Genomic DNA, 24,933 nt, shown 5'->3' on the forward strand with positions numbered 1-24,933 from the left:
CCAAGTTCGCCCCATCTTACACCAATCTTTTTATGGGAACATACGAAAGAAGGATACGAGACAAACGTATAGTTTTTTTTAATAAAATGTACATTGATGACATTCTTTTAATTTGGAATGGGGATATATCTGAGCTTTGTCGTTTTATCAAAGGCTTGAATAGTGGAATTTGGAATTCAGCAGTATGATCAGTGCCACAAATATTACATTACTGGACTTTGAACTCTACATCCAAAATTAAAGTATACAAACTAAAACCTTCTTTAAACCCGTTGATGCAAACAGTTACCTTAATTGGACTAGTGGCCTAGGCAAGGAGTTGGAGAATAAATGTCCCATACGGCCAATTTAGGAGCATACGTAGGAACTGTTCAACTATCCAAACATATAATGAACAAGCCCTCACCTTGAAAAATAGATTTGAGGCAAAAGGTTACCCACAGACTCTAATTAATGAAGCTTATATTAACCCTTTGCAATTCAATTTTGGATTTAGGGTTTCCTAGGGGGCTTTCTCTTTCTGCCATTATACAATGGCGACATCTGCTGGCTAGAGCCAGTACTGCGGTATGGCACATGCTGGAGAGGCCCCTCTACAACATAGCGGCCTGTAATATACAGTAAGAATACCCTGCTGGACAACTTCCAACATTGGAGCTGTAGAGGCTACAATCAGAATGTAGGAAGACATCAGACAGTGGATTGGAAAGGATTAAAGCCCTTTCTGATAGTTATTCCACCCAGGACCCTAAGGTAGCTAACAATGAGTTACAAATACCAAAGGGTGATATATGTTTCAAAAAAGCTACTTTTATAACAAATTTTAATAGCCAACATGTGGGCCTTAAATCCATCCTTAATAGACATTGGGGGATCCTGAAAAGTGACTCTCTCCTTGGAAACGATATACCCAACAGACCAAACATGGTATTCCGTAAAACCAAAACTCTTAAAAACATATTGGCACGTTAATGCCCACGCTTTAAGTCTTTAATGAACAGGAGGATTCCATCAAGTGATACTTGGGGATATAAGTGTAGATCTAAGAGGTGTAAATGTTGTAAAATTATTAGACATGGTGTAAAAGAAATAGAAACCATTCCTGGCATTCAAACTATTCAAATTAAGGATCATCTGGACTGTAGTTCATCCTATGTTATAAATTTGAACAAAAAAGAAAAAAAGGCCAGCACTACCCAATGGAAATAAATCCCAATAGAAATATATAGGTGCACCTTAAACCATGGCTGCAACATACAGTAGAAGCTGAAACCAAAAATGGCAACAGTACGCAAAATACATTTACTATCAGAGGTATACATACCTATAATCAATATTCTAACCACATTAAATAATGCAAGGTTCTTGGTATATAATTTGATCAAATTACATTGGCCCATCTACCAACATCCAGGTGACCGAGCTTTCAGATGGGTCCTAATTAGAGATGAGCGAACGTACTCGTCCGAGCTTGATATTCGTGCGAATATTAGGGTGTTCGGGATGCTCGTTACTCTTAACGAGCACCACGCGGTGTTCCGGTTACTTTCAGTTTCCTCTCTGAGACGTTAGCGCGCTTTTCTGGCCAATTGAAAGACAGGGAAGGCATTACAACTTCCCCCTGTGACGTTCAAGCCCTTTTACCACCCCCCTGCTGTGAGTGCCTGGGGCGATCAGATGTCACCCGAGTATAAAAGTCGGCCCCTCCCGCGGCTCGCCTCAGATGTCTTGTGAGTTAGCTGAGGGAAAGTGCTGTTGGTGCCGGAGCTGCTATAGGGAGAGTGTTAGGAGTTAGTGTAGGCTTCAAGAACCCCAACGGTCCTTCTCAGGGCCACATCTATCCGTGTGCAGTACTGTGGAGGGTGCTGTTAGCAGTGTTGCACAAATTTTTTTTTTTTCAAAATCGGCAGTCTGCAGAGCATTGCGCCTTGCAGTAATAGTACAGGGAGAGAATTGTGTAGGCAGGGAGAGTGTTAGGAGTGAGTGTAGGCTTCAAGAACCCCAACGGTCCTTCTTAGGGCCACATCTATCCGTGTGCAGTACTGTGCAGGCTGCTGTTAGCAGTGTTGCATATTTTTTTCTTTTCAAAATCGGCTGTCTGCAGAGCATTGCGCCTTGCAGTAATACTACAGGGAGAGAATTGTGTAGGCAGGGCCAGAAGACATATATTATTGATTGAATATAGTCAGTGGGCCCTCCGTTTCCCAAAAAGGGAAACATTCTATTTGTCCTGCAGGCTTGCGCCAATTTATTTCCTGCCTGGGAAAAGTAACCGCTGTGCTGCACTTCATATAACTGCATTTCTGTGCAACACATATCTTATCTGATTGAATATAGTCAGTGGGCCCTCCGTTTCCCAAAAAGGGAAACATTCAATTTGTCCTGCAGGCTTGCGCCAATTTATTTGCTGCCTGGGAAAAGTAACCGCTGTGCTGCACTTCATATAACTGCATTTCTGTGCAACACATATCTTATCTGATTGAATATAGTCAGTGGGCCCTCCGTTTCCCAAAAAGGGAAACATTCAATTTGTCCTGCAGGCTTGCGCCAATTTATTTGCTGCCTGGGAAAAGTAACCACTGTGCTGCACTTCATATAACTGCATTTCTGTGCAACACATATCTTATCTGATTGAATATAGTCAGTGGGCCTTTTCTTTTTAAAAAAAGGGAAACATTCTATGTGCCCTGCCTCTGTCAGTCCTCAGCGTTCTGTGTACATGTGTGGTGGGTGGAGATAGTAAACAAATCATACGCAGCCAGCTACGTTTAACAGCAGGCTTGCGCCAATTTATTTCCTGCCTGGGAAATCAAATCACTGGTAATACACCATGCTGAGGGGTAGGGGTAGGCCTATAGGACGTGGACGCGGAGGCCCAAGTCAGGATGTGGGCACAGGCCGAGCCAGTGCGGTGGCCAGGGGTAGAGGCAGGGCCAGACCGAATAATCCACCAACTGTTTCCCAAAGCGCCCCCTAGCGCCATGCCACCCTGCACAGGTCAAGGTGCTCTACGGTGTGGCAGTTTTTCACAGAGACGCCTGACGACCGACGAACAGTGGTGTGCAACCTTTGTCGCGCCAAGATCAGCTGGGGAGACACCACCACCAGAATGCGCAGGCATATGATGGCCCAGCACCCCACAAGGTGGGACGATGCCCGTTCACCGCCTCCGGTTTGCACCGCTGCCTCTCCCCCTGTGCCCCAACCTGCCACTGAGATCCAACCCCCCTCTCAGGACACAGGCACCACCGTCTCCTGGCCTGCACCCACACCCTCACCTCCGCTGTCCTCGGCCCCATCCAGCAATGTCTCTCAGCGAAGCGTCCAGACGTCGCTAGCGCCACAGTTTGAGCGCAAGCGCAAGTACGACGCCACGCACCCGCACGCTCAAGCGTTAAACGTGCACATTGCAAAATTGATCAGCCTAGAGATGCTGCCGTATAGGCTTGTGGAAATGGAGGCTTTCAAAAGCATGATGGCGGCGGCGGCCCCACGCTACTCGGTTCCCAGTCGCCACTACTTTTCCCGATGTGCCGTCCCAGGCCTGCACGACCACGTCTCCCGCAACATTGTACGCGCCCTTACCAACGCGGTTACTGCCAAGGTCCACTTAACAACAGACACGTGGACAAGCACAGGCGGGCAGGGCCACTATATCTCCCTGACTGCACATTGGGTGAATTTAGTGGAGGCTGGGACAGAGTCAGAGCCTGGGACCGCTCACGTCCTACCCACCCCCCGAATTGCGTGCCCCAGCTCGGTGGTGGTATCTGCGGGGGTGTATGCTTCCTCCACTAAACCACCCTCCTCCTCCTCCTACGCAACCTCTGTCTCGCAATCAAGATGTGTCAGCAGCAGCACGTCGCCAGCAGTCGGTGTCACGCGGCGTGGCAGCACAGCGGTGGGCAAGCGTCAGCAGGCCATGCTGAAACTACTCAGCTTAGGAGAGAAGAGGCACATGGCCCATGAACTGCTGCAGGGTCTGACAGAGCAGACCGACCGCTGGCTTGCGCCGCTGAGCCTCCAACCGGGCATGGTCGTGTGTGACAACGGCCGTAAGCTGGTGGCGGCTCTGCAGCTCGGCAGCCTCACGCACGTGCCATGCCTGGCCCATGTGTTTAATTTGGTGGTTCAGCGCTTTCTGAAAAGCTACCCCCACTTGTCATACCTGCTCGGAAAGGTGCGCCGGCTCTGCGCACATTTCCGCAAATCACACACGCACGCTGCCACCCTGCGGACCCTGCAACATCGGTTTAATCTGCCAGTGCACCGACTGCTGTGCGACGTGCCCACACAGTGGAACTCTACGCTCCACATGTTGGCCAGACTCTATGAGCAGCGTAGAGCTATAGTGAAATACCAACTCCAACTTGCGCGGCGCAGTGGGAGTCAGCCTCCTCAATTATTTACAGAAGAGTGGGCCTGGTTGGCAGCCATCTGCCAGGTCCTTGGAAAATTTGAGGAGTCTACCCAGGTGGTGAGCGGCGATGCTGCAATCATTAGCGTCACCATTCCTCTGCTATGCATCTTGAGAAGTTTCCTGCAAAGCATAAAGGCAGACGCTTTGCGCTCGGAAACAGAGCCGGGGGAAGACAATATGTCGCTGGATAGTCAGAGCACCCTCCTGTCTATATCTCAGCGCGTTCAGGAGGAGGAGGAGGAGCATGAGGAGGAGGGGGAAGAGACAGCTTGGCCCACTGCTGACGGTACCCATGCTGCTTGCCTGTCATCCTTTCAGCGTGTATGGCCTGAGGAGGAGGAAGAGGAGGAGGAGGAGGATCCTGAAAGTGATCTTCCTAGTGAAGACAGCCATGTGTTGCATACAGGTACCCTGGCACACATGGCTGACTTCATGTTAGGATGCCTTTCTCGTGACCCTCGCGTTACACGCATTCTGGCCACTATGGATTACTGGGTGTACACACTGCTCGATCCACGCTATAAGGAGAGCCTTTGCACTCTCATTCCCGAAGAGGAAAGGGGTTCGAGAATGATGCTATACCACAGGGCGCTGGTGGACAAACTGATGGTAAACTTCCCATCCGACAGCGCTAGTGGCAGAAGGCGCAGTTCCGAGGGCCAGGTAGCAGGGGAGGCGCAGAGATCAGGCAGCATGTACAGCGCAGGCAGGGGAACATTCTCCAAGGCCTTTGCCAGCTTTATGGCTCCCCAGCAAGACTGTGTCACCGCTCCCCAGTCAAGGCTGAGTCGGCGGGAGCACTGTAAAAGGATGGTGAGGGAGTACGTAGCCGATCGCACGACCGTCCTCCGTGACGCCTCTGCCACCTACAACTACTGGGTGTCGAAGCTGGACACGTGGCCTGAACTCGCGCTGTATGCCCTGGAGGTGCTTGCTTGTCCTGCGGCTAGCGTCTTGTCAGAGAGTGTGTTTAGTGTGGCTGGGGGAATCATCACGGATAAGCGTACCCACCTGTCAACCGACAGTGCCGACAGGCTTACACTCATCAAGATGAACAAAGCCTGGATTTCCCCAGACTTCTCCTCTCCACCAGCGGACAGCAGCGATACCTAAGCAATACGTAGGCTGCACCCGCGGATGGAAGCATCGTTCTCTCTCACCATCCAAAACGGGGACATTTCTGCTTCATCAATCTGTGTATAATATTCCTCCTCCTCCTCCCTCTGCTCCTCCTCCTGAAACCTCACGTAATCACGCCGAACGGGCAATTTTTCTTAGGGCCACAAGGCTCACTCATCTAATTTTTCTAAACAATTTTTATATGTTTCAATGCTCTTAAAAGCGTTGAAACTTTAACTTGAACCAATTTTTCGTTAAACTGGGCTGCCTCCAGGCCTAGTTACCACTTAAGCCACATTAACCAAAGCGATTAATGGGTTTCACCTGCCCTCTTGGTTGGCCATGGCCAATTTTTTGGATGTACATTAGTACTGTTGATACAGCAATTTTTGTGGGCTCTCGCCTACAGTGTAATCAAATGAATTTTTAGCCCACCTGCATTACAACTGACGTTACATCCGCTATGTTGGGCAATGCAATGGGATATATTTATGTACCGCCGGTGGCTTCCTGGCACCCACCCATGCTGTCGGTCCACAGAGAATTATAAATGCATCTGTTTCCACATCTAAAGAACCCCAGTCTGACTGGGGCATGCAGTGTGGGCCGAAGCCCACCTGCATTAAGCACAACATTACTACCTCAGCTGTGTTGGGCAATGCAATGGGATATTTTTATGTACCGCCGGTGGGTTCCAGGGAGCCACCCATGCTGTCGGTCCACAGGGACTTCACAATAGGGAGTTGTACCTGCCTGTGTCTATGAATTAAAAACCGCGGTCTGACTGGGGCATGCAGACACCTTGACAGAATGAATAGTGTGTGGCACATAGGTTCCCCATTGCTATGCCCACGTGTGCAGCTCCTGATGGTGGTGGCACAGGATTATATTTCTCATTGCTTCTGTACAGCATTGTGGGCTATCGCCCCGCCCCTTTTAAAGAGGGTCGCTGCCTAGCCGTGCCAACCCTCTGCAGTGTGTGCCTTCGTTTCCTCGTCATGGCAGACGCACTTATAAATAGACATGAGGGTGGTGTGGCATGAGGGCAGCTGAAGGCTGTGCAGGGACACTTTGGTGTGCACTGTGGGGGGGGGGGGGTTTGGGCAGCATGTAACCCAGGAGAAGTGGCAGCGGAGTGTCATGCAGGCAGTGATTGTGCTTTGTTGGAGGTAGTGTGGTGCTTAGCTAAGGTATCCATTGCTAATGAGGGCTTTTCAGAAGTAAAAGTTGTTGGGAGGGGGGGGGGGGGCCACTCTTGCCGGTATTGTGGCTTAATAGTGGGACCTGTGAACTTGAGATGCAGCCCAACATGTAGCCCCTCGCCTGCCCTTTCTTGAATTGCCCAGATTTTCACACATGAAAACCTTAGCGAGCATCGTCGAAATACAAAAATGCTCAGGTCGCCCATTGACTTCAATGGGGTTCGTTACTCGAAACGAACCCTCGAGCATCGCGATAATTTCGTCCCGAGTAACGAGCACCCGAGCATTTTGGTGCTCGCTCATCTCTAGTCCTAATGCTAAAACTAGGCGGTATAATCTCAACCTGGGAAAGCTGAGTTCCTACCTCTCAGAATGCTCCTCTCCTGGGACTAAGGCTACAAACAAAATCAGGGAAGGTAGTATACCATTTAGATGTTCCAGTAGGAGGGACAGAAGGTAAATGGGCGGCAGGTATGCACAACCAAGTGAAGGCGGTAAGCCTTATAGATCTGTCTATTGGTGACTGGGATGTTTACAAGGTTTGTGGTCGACCTGATGGCATTGGGCTAGACTGCAAATGCCAGGTGAGTCTCTATACTAAGATATTTGTTAATTGTACACCAACTGTTCCCGGAGCGCTATACTCTAAAACTTTCTATGTATGTAAAGGGTAGAGACAGACAAGTGCAAAAACCTGTAACAGCTTCTTCAGACTATGCACCATGTGTTCACATTACACAGCTGTTACAGCTTTTTGCACTCATCTGTCTTTACCCTTTAGGCCGCCTGCAGACGGCCGGGTCAGATCCTGCTGCGAGAATTCTTGCAGCGGCATGCGGACCCGTGCCCCTGCAGAGACCTGTGGCTCACCCGCTCCCGGTGTCTTCATTCTCTGCTATGCGCCAGCTGCCGGCCAGCCGGCGCATGCGCAGAGAGGAGCCGGCCCGTCACCAGTGACATTTCTGTGCGGGCCTCTGCGAGACCCGCACAGAAATAGAGCATGCTGTGATTTGTTTTCCATGTGTGATTTCACGCGGACAAATCGTGGCCATCTGCTTAGGATTGCGTTTTCTAATGCAATCCTATGGCAGCGGCCACGGGCGGAAATTCTGCAGGAAATCCCGCCACAGAATTACCGCCCATGTGCAGGGGGCCTTACATTGCACTCAGTTTGATTTTAAAGAGAAAAAAATACCAGCCTATTAGAAACAACTTTGAACTCCAGTCTGTTATGCATGCTCGCCACTCTATAGAACCTGACTCAGTCTGTCCCTAGGAGCAATGGTGGTTTGCTAAATAGTCCAAGGACCTTGGCACCTCACTATACAACAGGCCTGTTGATTAACTCCTTGTATCCCAAATGGTGTGCACACCTAGTGTCTGGGTTGAGGTCGGCCTCACTTACAGTTTGTAGCATGTAGTTGTAGCTAATACTGGCCCAGCCTTGTCACAGCCTCTCTTTTCTCTATGAAGCCATACTGTGCAGACTTTTGTCCTCCTCCGCAGCAGTTCAACAGAAAATTGCCCTTTTTATTTGGGAGCCTCAGCCAATCAGTCAGTTTAAGCATGTTTGGTTCTGCAACGCCAAAACCACCGCTTTTAACCACATTATAGAAACTCCTTACACTAGTTTGGTTATTTAGATATGTATATACAATATACAACAAAGGGAAGTGTTTATTCCTATACATCACTGGCCCAGTACTCATGTCCAGCACCTCAAGATTCCTAACTACGTTTACTTACTGTTTATACTTTGTCCACTGTAGCATAATTGTTCATGTCTCCACCTTTTTATATTGCAAAAACTAAATTTATCCTGTAACAGACGGATCAGCTATGTGGTTGTCTGATAACATACTGGCAAAATATACTAGTAATCAAGGTGAATGAAAAAGGTAAGGCAGACATAACATCCAGAAGAATGGAGAGTTAGCCACAACCTGGACATAGGTGTGTGTCGCATTGGTGAGACCTGAACCTACCAGACATTTATGGCATATCCTGAGAATTTATTGCATAACCTTGGCAATGCAAATTGGGAATGTCCCTTTAACACGTCATAGCTGCAGTACTGTGTAAAAGTTTTAGACATGTGTAGAAAAATGCTGAAAAGGGAGACTTTTTTCAAAAATACAGTAGAAAGCACTTCCAAATGTATTCTGCAACAGGACAACGAGCTCAAACATGAAACCAATATCATTAGCAACCATCTTTAGCACAAAGAAGAACAAGGAGTCCTGGAAGTGATGATATGGCCCCACAGAGCCCTGATCTCATCATCATCCAGTCTGTCTGGAATGACATGAGGAGACAGAATTATTTGAGCAAGCTACATCCACAGAAGATCTCTGATTAGTTCTTCAAGATATTTGGAACAACCTCCCAGCTGAGTTCCCTTAAAAACTGTGTGCAAGTGTAACTAGAAGAATTGTTGCTGTTTCGAAGGCAAAGCATGGTCACACCAAATACTGATTTGATTAAATTCCTCTTTGATCAGTCACTTTGCATTTTGTTAATTGACCAAAAATCTACTAACACTTCCATTTTTGAATGCATTCTTACTTTGCAGCCTTTTTTCCACACCTGCCTAACACTTTTGCGCAATACTGTAAATATGTAGTCCCAAACGGCAAATATAAGGGAAGATGTTCCAGATATTGATAGATCTACCATTAGATTTCCAAGCATCATTGTTACATAATAACGAGGCTGGGTCAGTGAACTAACAAAATTAAACTTTATCTATGAAATTGCCATTGTGGATTGGACCAAGAATCATGCCGTATAGATCTGTATTTACTGATTTAATATTGATTTAACATAAGCTAACCTGCGCCTTCCCACAGTATAACAAGCCAGCCATTCTATCAATCCGCGTGGGTTATATTCCCATATATTGCAGCTAAATGTCAGAGTAGCCGATCTGCTTCCATAAAAATTAAAGATAATAGAACATTTCTGTGGTCTATTAGATAAAGTGAACCGGAAATGGAGACCTGAAAATGTCCAACCCATTAGTATAATCAATATCGTCATCGCAGAAGAATAAAAGACATGGAGCCTTATTGTAGATTGAAGCAAAGTGGATTCTTCATACTATTGTTCTGGGCCCATTAGGTCTCAATGATTGTAATCATTTCAGTGTGCTTTTGTAAATTTATGTTCACTTTATTGGACTGTTTATTTGTTGTAATAGATACCACAGTAGACTCGCTGTTAGAGATGAGCGAGCGTACTCGCTAAGGCAAACTACTCTAAAGATTCGTGTGGTGGCGGGGGGCGGGGAGCGGCGGGGGAGAGCGGGGAGGAACGGGGGGGAGATCTCTCTCTCACTCTCTCCCCCCCGCACCTCCCTCCTCACTCCTGCAACTCACCGCTCTGCCCCGCCAGCACCCAAATCTTTAGAGACGAGCGGGCAGGTACTCGCATAAGGCACTACTCGCTCGAGTAGTTTGCCTTAGCAAGTACGCTCGTTCATCTCTACTTGCTGTATATTAACCCCTTAAGGACACGGCCTATTTTGGCCATGAGGACGCAATAATTTTGTTTGGATTTTCATCTCCACTTTTCAAAAGCTATAACCTTTTTACTTTTCTGTTGTCATGGCTATATGAAGGCTTGTATTTTGCGTGGCAAACTGTAGTTTAGTGGTACCATTTTTGGTAATGTATTATAAAACTTTTATTAATTTTTTTGGGAGCACATCATTTTTTTACAGTGTTATGTAGCATAAATGACATTATATATTTTTTCTGCGGGTCAGTACGATCAAGACTTTTTTGCACAGTGAAGGCTGCGGTATCACTCATGTATTTTACTATCATTTTTGTGCTGCCTGGGACTGTTCACATTGGTGTGGGACACACCCACTCCGTGATTTAAAAGGCTGTGCAGCCTTAATTAGTCCCCGGCGTGTTGATTTCCACACAAAATTGTGTAGTCTTTGTGCAATTGCATTGGTTTCAGGTGCACATCCGTATAGACTCCTCTAGTGCCCTTGCAGCACAAACACGCAACCTAGAACCTTCTGTGCTCCAGACGGTTTCTCTCCCCAGTGTGCTATCCAGATGGCTGGACAAGCTCCTCTGCTGATCATAGCACTGTGCTGGCTCCTGATCTAGCTCCTGCCTCTTTGTTCTGGCCACACCCTGCTACTAATTAGCACCTCCTATAAAAACCTGGCCTTGCTACTTCCTCAGTGCGAGATTATTGGTGTCCACAGCCCTTGATCTAGCTCTTCTCCTCCTTCTCTACTACAAGTGACTTGAAGACTTCCTTATAACAACTCCTGGCTTTCCTCCGACAACGCTACCAGCCTCATCCTTTTGTACTGCATACCAAGATCACCCGTTACTTCTGGATTTACATCGGATTACATTACCTGCATCATCCTTTTGTACTACACACCGAGACTACCATTGCTGACTCCTGGCTCGTCCCTGATTACCTCTCCAGAACTGCATGGCATATGCATGGCTATTACTCTTGTGGCTCCCGCCCAGCACCGGTAAGATGCTACAGAATAATCTTGCCCCAAAATGGAGTCCTTAGTAACCACTCTGCGGAAACAAGTCACAGAGCTCCAAGAGGTTTTTCCCTCCTACCAGGAGAGGGTTGCTGGAAAGCAAAGAGAGATTAAAGAGTTACAGAGGCAACTTCTGTGGATGCGCAATTCAGTGCCGGATGCTCGCATGCCACTGCCAGCGAAATATGGTGGAGATCGTCGCCAACATCGAGATTTCCTGAATCAGTGCTGAATCTATTTCTGGACGCAGCCCACTTTGTTTACTGGTGACGGTTACATAGCCTACGACAAGGGCGACATTTCGTTGCAGAGTGTATGATGGAATTTCCTCGCTCGGTGAATGATACCACGGGGAACCCAGCTGCACAACATAGACAATTCTACTGGGGATTATCTGAGTAGATAAAGGATGAACTTGCCAGAGTGGAGACCCCTGATAACCTGGAAGACTTCATTAAGCTATGCATCTGGATTCACCAAAGACTTTCAGAGCAGTGAAAAGAGACACTGCAGGGTTTGGACACCAAAACCCCTTACTCCTTCAGTTAATCCACGTTGAGTCCACAGCCAAGAACTGAAGCCGCAGCTGAACCGATGAAGGTTGACGCCATCTGCAAACTCCTCTCCACCACTGAAAAAGAAAGGCGTCTTTTATGTCTTTTATGCATTACTTGGCTTGAGAAAGGTGTCACTTTAGACACCGAAACGTGTTGCCTGTCACGTTTTCCACAATCGGTGGATTATGAAATAAACCTTGGACTTTATCCAGCACACTGGTGTGTACCTTCGTCAGTGATTGGAGTCAGAACTTCAAGGAGGGGGCTTCCGTATACATACCCCCCTCCTTCCCAGTAAGTGTCTTTCTTATACTACTACTACCGCTCGCCTTTATGCTTATCGCTAAGTATAAAGTGTATCCACGCATATAACACAAGTACCACGTAGAGCGGAGACAAATTTTTTCTATATTTCTATGTACAAGAAAGATAGGGTAAGTCCCATCTTTTCTCACACGTAGTATTCACATGCGAGAATCCCGATAGTGAAAACAAAACCATTGAAATCAATGGTTTCACATTGTCCTGTTTTGCGGCCGTGAAAAAAAAGAGGCCCATCTGTTTAAGCCTTAGGGCTGCCACACACTTGCGTTTTTTGTTAACGTGATTGTCAATGGGACTTTCTAATATTAAAAACGCAACGCAATGCACCAAAAAAGCAAGTGTGTGGGAGCCCTAAAATCCACAAAAAATAGTGCAGATATCAGTGTGCATTGTTCCCTCTATATGTGAAAATAGCGTAAATGTTGCAAATTTTCAATACGGAAGCTATATAGGGTAACCTATGATGCAAAAAAATCACATTTTGCAATTGATATAGATTACAATGCTTTGCAATTGATTTCTTCCATAACAATGGTGCTCACAGACTGCACATTATAATCTACAGGTAGAATTAGCCAGTTATAGCATGGCCCGTTTAGCTCCCCAGACATCGTCAACTAATTTTACTATTTTGGATTATTTGATTGTTTCTGCCTGAAATTTACTGGGTTTGTTCGCCTGCTGTTTTAGAATACAGATAGTTGCCATTAACATTGAGGAGACGTTCCGGTAACACATTTGTACTGAGCTTTCTAATACCGTAAAGGGGGGTTTCATATTTTTCAGCACTGAAATTCTTTGATTTCCCCCCAGAAATAATGATGTCATGGAAATTGCAGTGCGCTGTGAATTGACAGTGGCATCTGTTGTGTTAGGAAGAAATATTGTAGCTTGGCTTTCTCTGCAGGTCAATATGAAACGCTGACACACAGGGGAGGCGATCTATAGCTATTACATTGTAGATGAAGCACTTTAATTTAAGATGAGAATTGCTCAAATCGGAGAAGAAAACTCAACCGTTTCTCCATGGGAAATTATTAATGTAGATCCCCGTATCTGAAATCATTTAACAAGTCCAGGTGTTTGTGTTTCTATGGGATATTTAACTGTTTCTGTAACATAATGGACACAAATAATAGCAATTGACACGTATTTATACATCTGTATGAGGGTATTCCATGTACCCTAGCAGGCTGGACCCATGCCACTTGCAAAGGCGGCAAATGGTAAATAACTTAATTTGTGGTGTGGCTTTAAAAGGGTGCTAAAATCCCAAAAGTCCGCAAATTTAAATTTATTGCCCTATATTTGATCCCAAGGTATTACAGTTTACACTAGTTTTGTAATGCATTTAAAAAATAATCACCAATTCCGTGACTTTGGCTGTGACATGCAAGAAATCTAGCGGGATTGGATTTCCTACGACTGTTGCGCCATTGTCGTTCCAATTTGTGGCCACATGATTCACTTTCACTGTGGAGAGATTCTTATGACTTAATATAGAAAAATCCAGCAACTTGTCCCATAATATTCTCCTTTCCTTTGATTTGACACATACCCAACAGTCTAGAGAAAAGTTAGGGTGCATTTACATGGGTGATTTGTTAGCACAATTTCTATGCGTTGCAAGATACACAGAAATTGCACTAGAAAATAACTAGAGATGAGCGAGCATGCTCGGATAAGGCAGTTACTCGAGCGAGCATCGCTCTTCTCGAGTAACTAAATTCTCGTCCAAGCAGGCTCATGAGGGCGGCGGGGGGGAGCAGGCAGGAGCGGAGGGGAGAGTGAGAGAGCTCTTTCGCACTTGTGCATAAATGCGAGTTTCATATTAGTGTGATGTGATTCTTTTGCTCCAATGGAGAATAATAGGTGATTTTCATGCATTTCTCAAAACCCATATTACATGTAAATGCAACCTTAAAGGAATTGTCGAGTTGTAAACTACTGATAGGATAGGCCATAAATAGCATACTCATGAGGGTGCACCACGCGGGATCTCCACTGATGATCTGGTCACTAGGCCGAAATCATCCTGCACTGAACTCATTTCTATTAGAAGCAGCCATCCCAGTTCCTACTGCAGTGGCCAGGTTTGGTATTGCAGGCCATTCACCTAAATGGTAACTTTGCCTGCGATAGAACACCTGACCACTGCAGTGGTAATGGAGCTGTCTGCTACTTGCAAAAATTAGCTCATTTGGGGGCATGAGCACCCCAGCTGATTGGCGCTGTTCTTAGGCATCAGACCCCTGCTGAGCTACTATGGATGACCTGTCCTAAAGGATACACCATCAATAGTTTACAACTGGACAACCTCTTTAAGCACATGGCAATCTTGGATCCTCCTCCCCACCTTGTTATATGCTCTTTTTCGTTGATTGATAAATCAGACTTTTACAGACACAGCGATACCAGATATGTTTATGTTTTAAATCGACAGTGGCATTCAAAGAGTTGAAAGATGCAATCAGCATTCATGCTGATCGCTGCTGTTGCAGGCGGGTGTTAGATGGAGTGGGATCCTGGGGCGTGAAGGTGTTAAAGACTGTGGCTGTAACTTGGGTGTTAATAAAGACTGGGGGCACAATAGGGGGAACATTTATTGTGCGAGGAACACTAAAAGTAGCACATACTGTGTGAGGCCTACAAAGGGCACAATGAGGGCATATTATTACTGCGTGGGACGCCACAGATAGAATTATTACTATTTGTGCCACTATGTATGGGGAGATTGTATAGAGATGTGGATAATGTAGGGATGTTGCTGTAATAGCAAGGAGCCAAATGTGTCTGTGTATCAAAGTCTGCAGAGAGAAGTTGTGGCTGAGAGAAGTTGTCATAGTAGTCTGAGCCAGATGAAGAAGAAAAGGGACCATGAAAGGGTGTCACCTTTAATACAGGTTAAACTTTTATTTTAATCCATCAAACTGTTTTTTAATTTCTTCTGACCCTGTTATGTTCTGATATTACTACTCAATAATACAGCAAAGAAGGGTATTTATTGTGCAAAAGTGAAAAAAATCTAAAAAATATATAATTTTGGTATTCTCATAATTGTACCAAACCGCAGACAAAATTAATCATGTCATTTATGTTGTGTGAATAACGCTGTAAAAAAATCCCCATAACACCTTAGAATTAATGTGTTTTTTCTTCCTGCCAGCCAAAAAAAATGAATCTGAGAAGTTTTACAGTATGTTATATGTACCTTAAACATTGTACCAATAAAACTACAGTCCACCATGCAAAAAAGAAGCCCTAATATGGCCACACCTATGAAAAAATAAAAAGGTTAGGGCTTGTGAAAGTGGAAATGAAAATCCCCCCAAATTGTTGCTTCCTTATGGCCAAAATGAAGCATGTTCTTATGGGGTTAAGCATGGAATGACCCGAAGGTGTTGATGGTCTACAACAAAGATGTTTGTCCTTTGATCTTCAGCACACCTTTGTTACACCATGTCCATAGTGATATAATGCAAGCAGTAGCAATAAAGGCAGTTTTAATTTTGCACCGTTCGGCCGCTCCTTTATGCCCTTAATCCTCCCCATGCAGCACATGGACCCAGTTCACTTTAGCAGTAGCTTTATTGACCTGCCATTAGTTATAATGCCTGAGCTGCAGTACAAGGTCAGAGTCAGTTGGCCCGGCTATAAATCAAGTAATACTGGAGCACTATAGGGAGGGGGAGAGGTAGCAAAGGTGACAAAGACAAGGCCAAACTAGCATTGTTAAGATGTTAGCGGCTGGTGCATTTATATTCTTTTAAACAAAAGACAAACAGCTCACACTGATAATCCCTTCAAAGGATCGGAGATTGAGTTTGACATATTCTGGCAGGTTATTTCCGGACATAAAAATTTCCATTTGTACTGATCAGAATGTGGAATAGCGCTGCCAGGCTGACACATCTCAAGTGGGTGACAGCTTCTGCAGATTCTTCAAGCCTTTGTTTCAAGATTAGTCGGAGACAGCAAATGAAAAGCACAGAACATGCAAATTACAGCCGAGATGAACCACGACTAATAATACTAAGAATTGCCTTATGTGGCGTGAGAAAGGGGGGACATTGCTTAAATGGCTGAACAAATTATAGAATTTTGGAGGAAAGCCCTATATGAAATAATAAGTTTTTTTTCATGGCTGTTTTTAAAAAAAGCAGCATGACATTGTATTTTACATTTCTGCTATTCTTTTCTATTGGGCAAATACAGATTAATATTTGCCCAGTAGATAGTACTGATGACATATGGTTGTAATGTCATCGGTAACCCATTTAAAATACGGATGTGTATAATGGACATATGTAAATACGGTTGTCTGCAACCGGGCTTAAGATATATTTGTTATACATGTAAGACTCTTTTGACATCATTGATGAATTTCCATTTGGAATTCTAGCAAGATTTTAGCTATACTAGTGGATACTGGTGAAGGGGTTCATTTGAAGAATGTTAAAGGGCATTTCAGAACAAATATGGTGAAGATCCAACTAAATCTTGTATTCAGAAGATGTCTGATCACATGGTGTAAAATGTGAAGATCGATTACTGCTATTGCCAAGAAAATCTTTAAGAAGACTTTCCCAAGAGAATGCACCTATAGTGTGTCTGTAGCCCAAGAGTTGCTTCCAACAGATTTGGAGAAACAGGTACAATATTATTTATAATTGATACCTTCAAAGACGCAATATGGCAGGAGGTTGCTTTCATTAGCAATGTTACATCAGCAGATGTCTTCACTAGAGATGAGCGAGCACCAAAATGCTCGGGTGCTCGTTGCTCGAGTCGAACTTTCCTTGATGCTCGAGGGTTCGTTTTGAGTAACGAACTCCATTGAAGTCAATGGGCGACTCGAGCATTTTTGTATATCACCCATTCTCCGCTAAGGTTTTCATTTGTGAAAATCTGGAAAACCCAAGAAAGTGATGGAAACGACACAGAAACGGATAGGGCAGGCGAGGGGCAACATGCTGGGCTGCATCTCAGGTTCCCAGGTCCCACTATTAACCCACAATAGCGGCAACAGTGCCCCCCCCCCTAACAATTTTTACTTCGTCAAACCCTCATTAGCAAGGCACACCTTAGCTAAGCACCACACTACCTCCAACCAAGCACAAGCACTGCCTGTGGGACACACCCCTGCCTCTTCTCCTGGGTTACATGCTGCCCAACCCCCCCCCCCCACACACACGACCCTGCGTCCGCAGCGCACACAAATGTGTCCCTGCGCACCCTTCAGCTGCCCTCATGCCACACGCTGCCTGCACCACCCTCATGTCTTATTCTCAGTACATCTGCGATGAGGAGGAACTGGAGGCACACATTACTGACGGTTGGCAGGGCCAGGCAGCGATCCTCTTTAAAAGGGGCGGGGCGATAGCCCACAATGCTGTACAGAAGCAATGAGAAATCCAATCTTGTGCCACCTCCGTCAGGAGCTGCAAACGTGGGCATAGCAATGGGGAATCCATGTGCCCACACAGTATTCATTCTGTCAAGGTGTCGCATAGCTCAATCCACACTGCAAGGGGAAAGCCGTCTGCGCTCTGCCCTCTACCCAAGTCAGTCAGTGCCTTTGTGCCAGACAGGTCAAACAGCGCGTAATGGGAACTAAGTGGGCACCAACAGCATAGGTGGGTCCTAGGCAACCCAAGACATGAGAAATTAATAAATCTGAGCGGCCAAACATGGCAGACTTGCACCGCACCCACGACATAGGCCTCGGCCCACAGCTTCAGCAATCGTAGGCAGGAAGCGGACTTTCACTGCATCCAGGACATAGGCCTCTGCACAAAGCCTCAGCAATCGTGGGCCTAGAGCGGACTCTAATGCTAGCGTAGCTGTGAACGTCTCATTAGTGCTGTATTGGTCCTGTAGTTTGTCCCAATGCAGTGCCCCGGACAGCAGAGCTAAAGTCAGACTAAATACAGGTGGCCTTTGGCCCACACTGCATGCCCCAGTCAGGCTGGGGTTTTTTATAAATAGTCACAGGCAGGTACAACTCTGCAATGGGAATTCCGTGTGCACCCACAGCACGGGTGGCTCCCTGGAACCCACCGGCGGTACATAAATAAATCTCATTGCAGTGCCCCGGACAGCAGAGCTAACGTCAGATAAAATACAGGTGGCCTTTGGCCCACACTGCATGCCCCAGTCAGACTGGGGTTTTTTATAAATACACACAGGCAGGTACAACTCGCCTATGGGAAGTCCGTGTGGACCCACAGCATGGGTGGGTCCCAGGAAGCCACCGGTGGTACATAAATAAATCCCATTGCAGTGCCCTGCACAGCTGAGGTAACATCAGATTAAATACAGGTGGGCTTCGGCCCACACTGCATGCCCCAGTCAGACTGTTTTTTTTTCTAAGTATACACAGGCAGGTACAGCTCCCTAATCTGAAGTCCGTATGGACCCACAGCATGGGTGGGTCCCAGGAAGCCACCGGCGGTACAAAAATAAATCCCACTGCAGTGCCCTGCACAGCTGAGGTAACGTCAGATTAAATACAGGTGGGTTTCGGCCCACACTGCATGCCCCAGTCAGACTGGGGTTCTTTAGAAGTGGACACATGCAGTTACAACTCCGTGTGGACCGACAGCATGGGTGGGTCCCAGGAAGCCACCGGTGGTACATAAATAAATCCCATTGCAGTGCCCTGGACAGCAGAGCTAACATCAGATTAAATACAGGTGGGCTTCGGCCCATACTGCATGCCCCAGTCTGACCGGGGTTTTTAATAAGTAGACACAGGCAGGTACAACTCCCCTATGTGAAGTCCCTGTGGACCCACTGCATGGGTGGCTCCCTGGAACCCACCGGCAGGTACATTAATACATCCCATTGCAGTGCCCTGGACAGCAGAGCTAACGTCAGATTAAATGCAGGTGGGCTTCGGCCCACACTGCATGCCCCAGTCAGACTGGGGTTTTTTTATAAGTAGACACAGGCAGGTACAACTCCCCTATGTGAAGTCCCTGTGGACCCACTGCATGGGTGGCTCCCTGGAACCCACCGGCAGTACATAAATATATCCCATTGCAGTGCCCTGCACAGCTGAGCTAACGTCAGATAAAATACAGGTGGGCTTCGGCCCACACTGCATGCCCTAGTCTGTCTGGGTTTGTTTTTTTTGGGCCATGTACGTGGAATACCGCGATGGGAACACTTTGTGCACCGATAGCATGCACAGACCCCTGTAATACTCCTGTAGCAAAGGTATAAGCTGACCCCACTAACAGTTATGTTGCAGAAGTCTAGGGAGACCCTATTAACACTTCTGTAGTAATAGTATAGCCGGACCCCAGTAACATTTCTGTAGCTGCAGTATAGGCAGAGCACAGTATCAGTTTCATTTCAGTACTAACTGTATCGGCAGACCCCTGTAACATTTCCGTTACAGCAGTATAGGCAGAGCCCAGTATTAGTGGGATTTCAGTAGTAACAGTAGAGACAGATAGACAACACCTATGTGGAAAAGCTAGTATTTTCTAAGACAAGAGAGGGGCATTTGATTGCAATGAAAACAATATTCAAGGTACTAAAAGTCTGCACTACTCCTAATCTCAAGCTGAAATATGGAAAGGCTTCATTCATATGTTTTCTGTTGTCCATTTCAAAGTGCTAGCAAATAGCAATCCAAGTTTCTGGCTACTACCACGCATCTTTCTTAGGAATTACCAAAGATGATCACAAGTAAAGGCCTCATCATCGGTCAGTCCAAAATCATTCAGGGAGTATGTGGTTCTCAGCTGGCCTGCTTCCATTAAGGATCAGTACGTGCTGCAACTCTGTCCCTTGCCCTGCCGGGGTGCTGTGTTCTATAGTCACCTGCATTCCGACCTCACCTGTACTCTTATCTTTGGACTTAGCAGTACCAACAAGTTGGAAGCCACCATTGCTCTACCAGTTGGCTGAAAGCTTCAGCTAGGGATAACAGAATACTACCGCTTTTATTTCGTTGTTTTTCGGAATGTGGCCAGGATTAAGTGGGTCATGGTGGGGGTGGGGGGTGGGGGGGGTTCTTATTGTGTCGTTTAAGGTGAAATTCTTGGACTACCGCCAGACGGACCACAGCAAAAGCATTTGCCAAGAATGTTTTCATTGTTGGAGGAGGAGGGGGATGTTTTTGAGGCAGTACGTGTCCTGTCCACATGTCAGTGGTTATATGTACCTTCCCAGTAACTGCGTTGCTGAAAATTTGTTGCGCCTGGGGACCTAGTAGCGTGGCCTCACCACCATCATCTCTTTGGGAAGCCTCCGTTTCCATAACCCTGTAACATAGCAGTAGCAGCAGTATGTCAGTAGAGCCCAGAATTAGTAACATTTCAGTGGTAACAGTATGGACAAACCCCAGTAACATTTCATTTGCAGCAGTATAGACAGACCCCAGTAACATTTCAGTAGTATCCGTAGGGACAGGCCCCAGTACCATTTAAGTTCCAGCAGTGCAGACAGACCCCAGTGACATTTCAGTAGTAGTAACAGTATAGACAGACCCCTTTAACATTTCCGTAGCAGCAGTGTAGGCTGACCCCAGTAACATTTCTTTTGCAGCAGTGCATACATACCCCAGTAACATTTCAGTTCCAGCAGTGCAGACAGACCACAGTAACATTTCCGTAGCAGCAGTGTAGGCTGACTCCAGTAACATTTCATTTGCAGCAGTGCAGACAGACCCCAATAACATTTCAGTTCCTGCTGTGCAGACAGACCCCAGCAACATTTCAGTTCCAGCAGTGCAGACAGACCCCAGTAACATTTCAGTTCCAGCAGTGTAGGCTGACCCCAGTAACATTTCATTTGCAGCAGTATAGATGGACTCCAGTAACATTTCAGTAGCAGCAGTCTAGGCAGAGCCCAGTAACATTTCAGTTGTAACCTTATAGACAGACCCCAGTAACATTTCATTTGCAGCAGTGCAGACAGACCCCAGTAACATTTCAATTCCAGCTGTGCAGACAGACCCCAGTAACATTTCAGTTCCAGCAGTGAAGACAGACCCCAGTAACATTTCAGTTCCAGCAGTGCAGACAGACCCCAGTAACATTTCAGTAGTAGTAATAGTATAGACAGACCCCTTAAACATTTCCGTAGCAGCAGTGTAGGCTGACCACAGTAACATTTCATTTGCAGCAGTATAGACAGACTCCAGTAACATTTCAGTAGCAGCAGTCTAGGCAGAGCCCAGTAACATTTCAGTTGTAACAGTACAGACAGACCCCAGTAACATTTCATTTGCAGCAGTGCAGACAGACCCCAGTAACATTTCAGTTCCAGCTGTACAGACAGACCCCAGTAACATTTCAGTTCCAGCTGTGCAGACAGACCACAGTAAAATTTCAGTTCCAGCAGTGCAGACAGACCCCAGTAACATTTCAGTTCCAGCAGTGCAGACAGACCCCAGTAACATTTCAGTAGTAGTAACAGTATAGACAGACCCCTTAAACATTTCCGTAGCAGCAGTGTAGGCTGACCCCAGTAACATTTCATTTGCAGCAGTATAGACAGACTCCAGTAACATTTCAGTAGCAGCAGTCTAGGCAGAGCCCAGTAACATTTCAGTTGTAACAGTATAAACAGACCCCAGTAACATTTCAGTTCCAGCAGTGCAGACAGACCCCAGTAACATTTCAGTAGTAGTAACAGTATGGACAGACCCCTTAAACATTTCCGTAGCAGCAGTGTAGGCTGACCACAGTAACATTTCATTTGCAGCAGTATAGACAGACTCCAGTAACATTTCAGTAGCAGCTGTCTAGGCAGAGCCCAGTAACATTTCAGTTGTAACAGTATAGACAGACCCTAGTAACATTTCATTTGCAGCAGTGCAGACAGACCCCAGTAACATTTCAGCTCCAGCTGTGCAGACAGACCCCAGTAACATTTCAGTTCCAGCAGTGCAGACAGACCCCAGTAACATTTCAGTTCCAGCAGTGCAGACAGACCCCAGTAACATTTCAGTAGTAGTAACAGTATAGACAGACCCCTTAAACATTTCCGTAGCAGCAGTGTAGGCTGACCCCAGTAACATTTCATTTGCAGCAGTATTGACAGACCCCAGTAACATTTCAGTAGCAGTAGTCTAGGCAGAGCCCAGTAACATTTCATTTGTAACAGTATATACAGACCCCAGTAACATTCCATTTGCAGCAGTATAGACAGACTCCAGTAACATTTCAGTAGCAGCTGTCTAGACAGAGCCCAGTAACATTTCAGTTGTAACAGTATAAACAGACCCCAGTAACATTTCATTTGCAGCAGTGCAGACAGACCCCAGTAACATTTCAGTTCAAGCAGTGCAGACAGACCCCAGTAACATTTCAGTAGTAGTAACAGTATGGGCAGACCCCTTAAACATTTCCGTAGCAGCAGTGTAGGCTGACCACAGTAACATTTCATTTGCAGCAGTATAGACAGACTCCAGTAACATTTCAGTAGCAGCAGTCTAGGCAGAGCCCAGTAACATTTCAGTTGTAACAGTATAGACAGACCCTAGTAACATTTCATTTGCAGCAGTGCAGACAGACCCCAGTAACATTTCAGCTCCAGCTGTTCAGACAGACCCCAGTAACATTTCAGTTCCAGCAGTGCAGACAGACCCCAGTAACATTTCAGTTCCAGCAGTGCAGACAGACCCCAGTAACATTTCAGTAGTAGTAACAGTATAGACAGACCCCTTAAACATTTCCGTAGCAGCAGTGTAGGCTGACCCCAGTAACATTTCATTTGCAGCAGTATTGACAGACCCCAGTAACATTTCAGTAGCAGCAGTCTAGGCAGAGCCCAGTAACATTTCATTTGTAACAGTATATACAGACTCCAGTAACATTTCATTTGCAGCAGTGCAGACAGAGCCCAGTAACATTTCAGTTCCAGCTGTGCAGACAGACCCCAGTAACATTTCAGTTCCAGCAGTGCAGACAGACCCCAGTAAAATTTCAGTTCCAGCAGTGAAGACAGACCCCAGTAACATTTCAGTAGTAGTAACAGTATAGACAGACCCCTTAAACATTTCCATAGCAGCAGTGTAGGCTGGCCACAGTAACATTTCATTTGCAGCAGTATAGACAAACTCCAGTAACATTTCAGTAGCAGCAGTCTAGGCAGAGCCCAGTAACATTTCAGTTGTAACAGTATAGACAGACCCCAGTAATATTTCATTTGCAGCAGTGCAGACAGACCCCAGTAACATTTCAGTTCCAGCTGTGCAGACAGACCCCAGTAACATTTCAGTCCCAGCTGTGCAGACAGACCCCAGTAACATTTCAGTTCCAGTAGTGAAGACAGACCCCAGTAACATTTCAGTTCCAGCAGTGCCGACAGACCCCTTAAACATTTCAGTAGTAGGTAACAGTATAGACAGACCCCTTAAACATTTCCATAGCAGCAGTGTAGGCTGACCCCAGTAACATTTCATTTGCAGCAGTATAGACAGACTCCAGTAACATTTCAGTAGCAGCAGTCTAGGCAGAGCCCAGTAACATTTCAGTTGTAACAGTATAGACAGACCACAGTAACATTTCATTTGCAGCATTGCAGACAGACCCCAGTAACATTTCAGTTCCAGCTGTGCAGACAGACCCCAGTAACATTTCAGTAGTAGTAACAGTATAGATAGACCCCTTTAACATTTCTGTAGCAGCAGTGTAGGCTGACGCCAGTAACATTTCATTTGCAGCAGTATTGACAGACTGCAGTAACTTTTCTGTTGTAGTAACAGTGTAGACAGACCCCAGTAACATTTCCGTTGCAGCAGTATAGGCAGAGCAGCACATTAACATTTCAGTTGCAGCACTATAGGCAGAGCCCAGTATTTTTCAAACATTTCAGTAGTAGCAGTATAGTCAGACCCCAGTAACATTTACGTTGAAGCAGTATAGGCAAAGCAGCAGATTAACATTTCCCTTGCAGCAGTATAGGGAGAGCACAGTATTTGTAACATTTCAGTAGTAGCAGTATAGACAGGCCCCAGTAACATTTACGTAGAAGCAGTATGGGCAAATCAGCAGGTTCACATTTCCCTCCAAATCCTCTGTGCGCTCCTCCCTCGGACTTACTGCCCTTACTATTGCCTCACTGATAGACAACTGTGTCTCATCATCATCATCGACCTCCTCACCCACCGAAAGCTCTTGAGACTGGTGCCGGAAGTCCCCAGCCTCATCACTCGGACCCTGGGAACTTTTCAAAGGTTGGGCATCAGTCACAACAAACTCCTCAGGTGGGAGAGGAACCATTTTTTCCCAATCAGCGCTGGGGCCCGAAAACAGTTCCTGGGAGTATGCGTGCTCATCCAAATGTGTAATTTTCATGGAGTGAGGAGGCTGGGAGGAAGGAGGAGCAGCAGCGTAAGGATTCAGAGTTGCAGCAGTGGACGGTGTAGAAGACAGGTTGCTGGAGACATTGCTGGATGCACTTTCTGCCATCCACGACAGGACCTGCTCACACTGCTCATTTTGTAATAAAGGTCTACGACGTGGACCCAAAAATTGTGATATGAAGCTGGGGACCCCAGAAACTTTCCTCTCTCCTACTCCCGCAGCAGCCGGCTGTGATTCACCTGGACCAGGAACTCGGCCTATACCCACACCCTCACTTGGAACTCGGCGTCCTCGCCCGCGTCCACGTCCTCTAGCCCTACCCCTACCCCTCAGCATAGTGGATTACAAATAGAGCAGACACAGAGCGGTGTAAAAAATTTTTGAATTCTTATTGGCGTGCAGTTGGACTGAGACAGCGCATTTGTAACGCAAACTGTCGCCAGGAAAAAAATTATTC

This window comes from Eleutherodactylus coqui, chromosome 4 (genome assembly GCF_035609145.1).
Source record: "Eleutherodactylus coqui strain aEleCoq1 chromosome 4, aEleCoq1.hap1, whole genome shotgun sequence".
Lineage (NCBI taxonomy): Eukaryota > Metazoa > Chordata > Amphibia > Anura > Eleutherodactylidae > Eleutherodactylus > Eleutherodactylus coqui.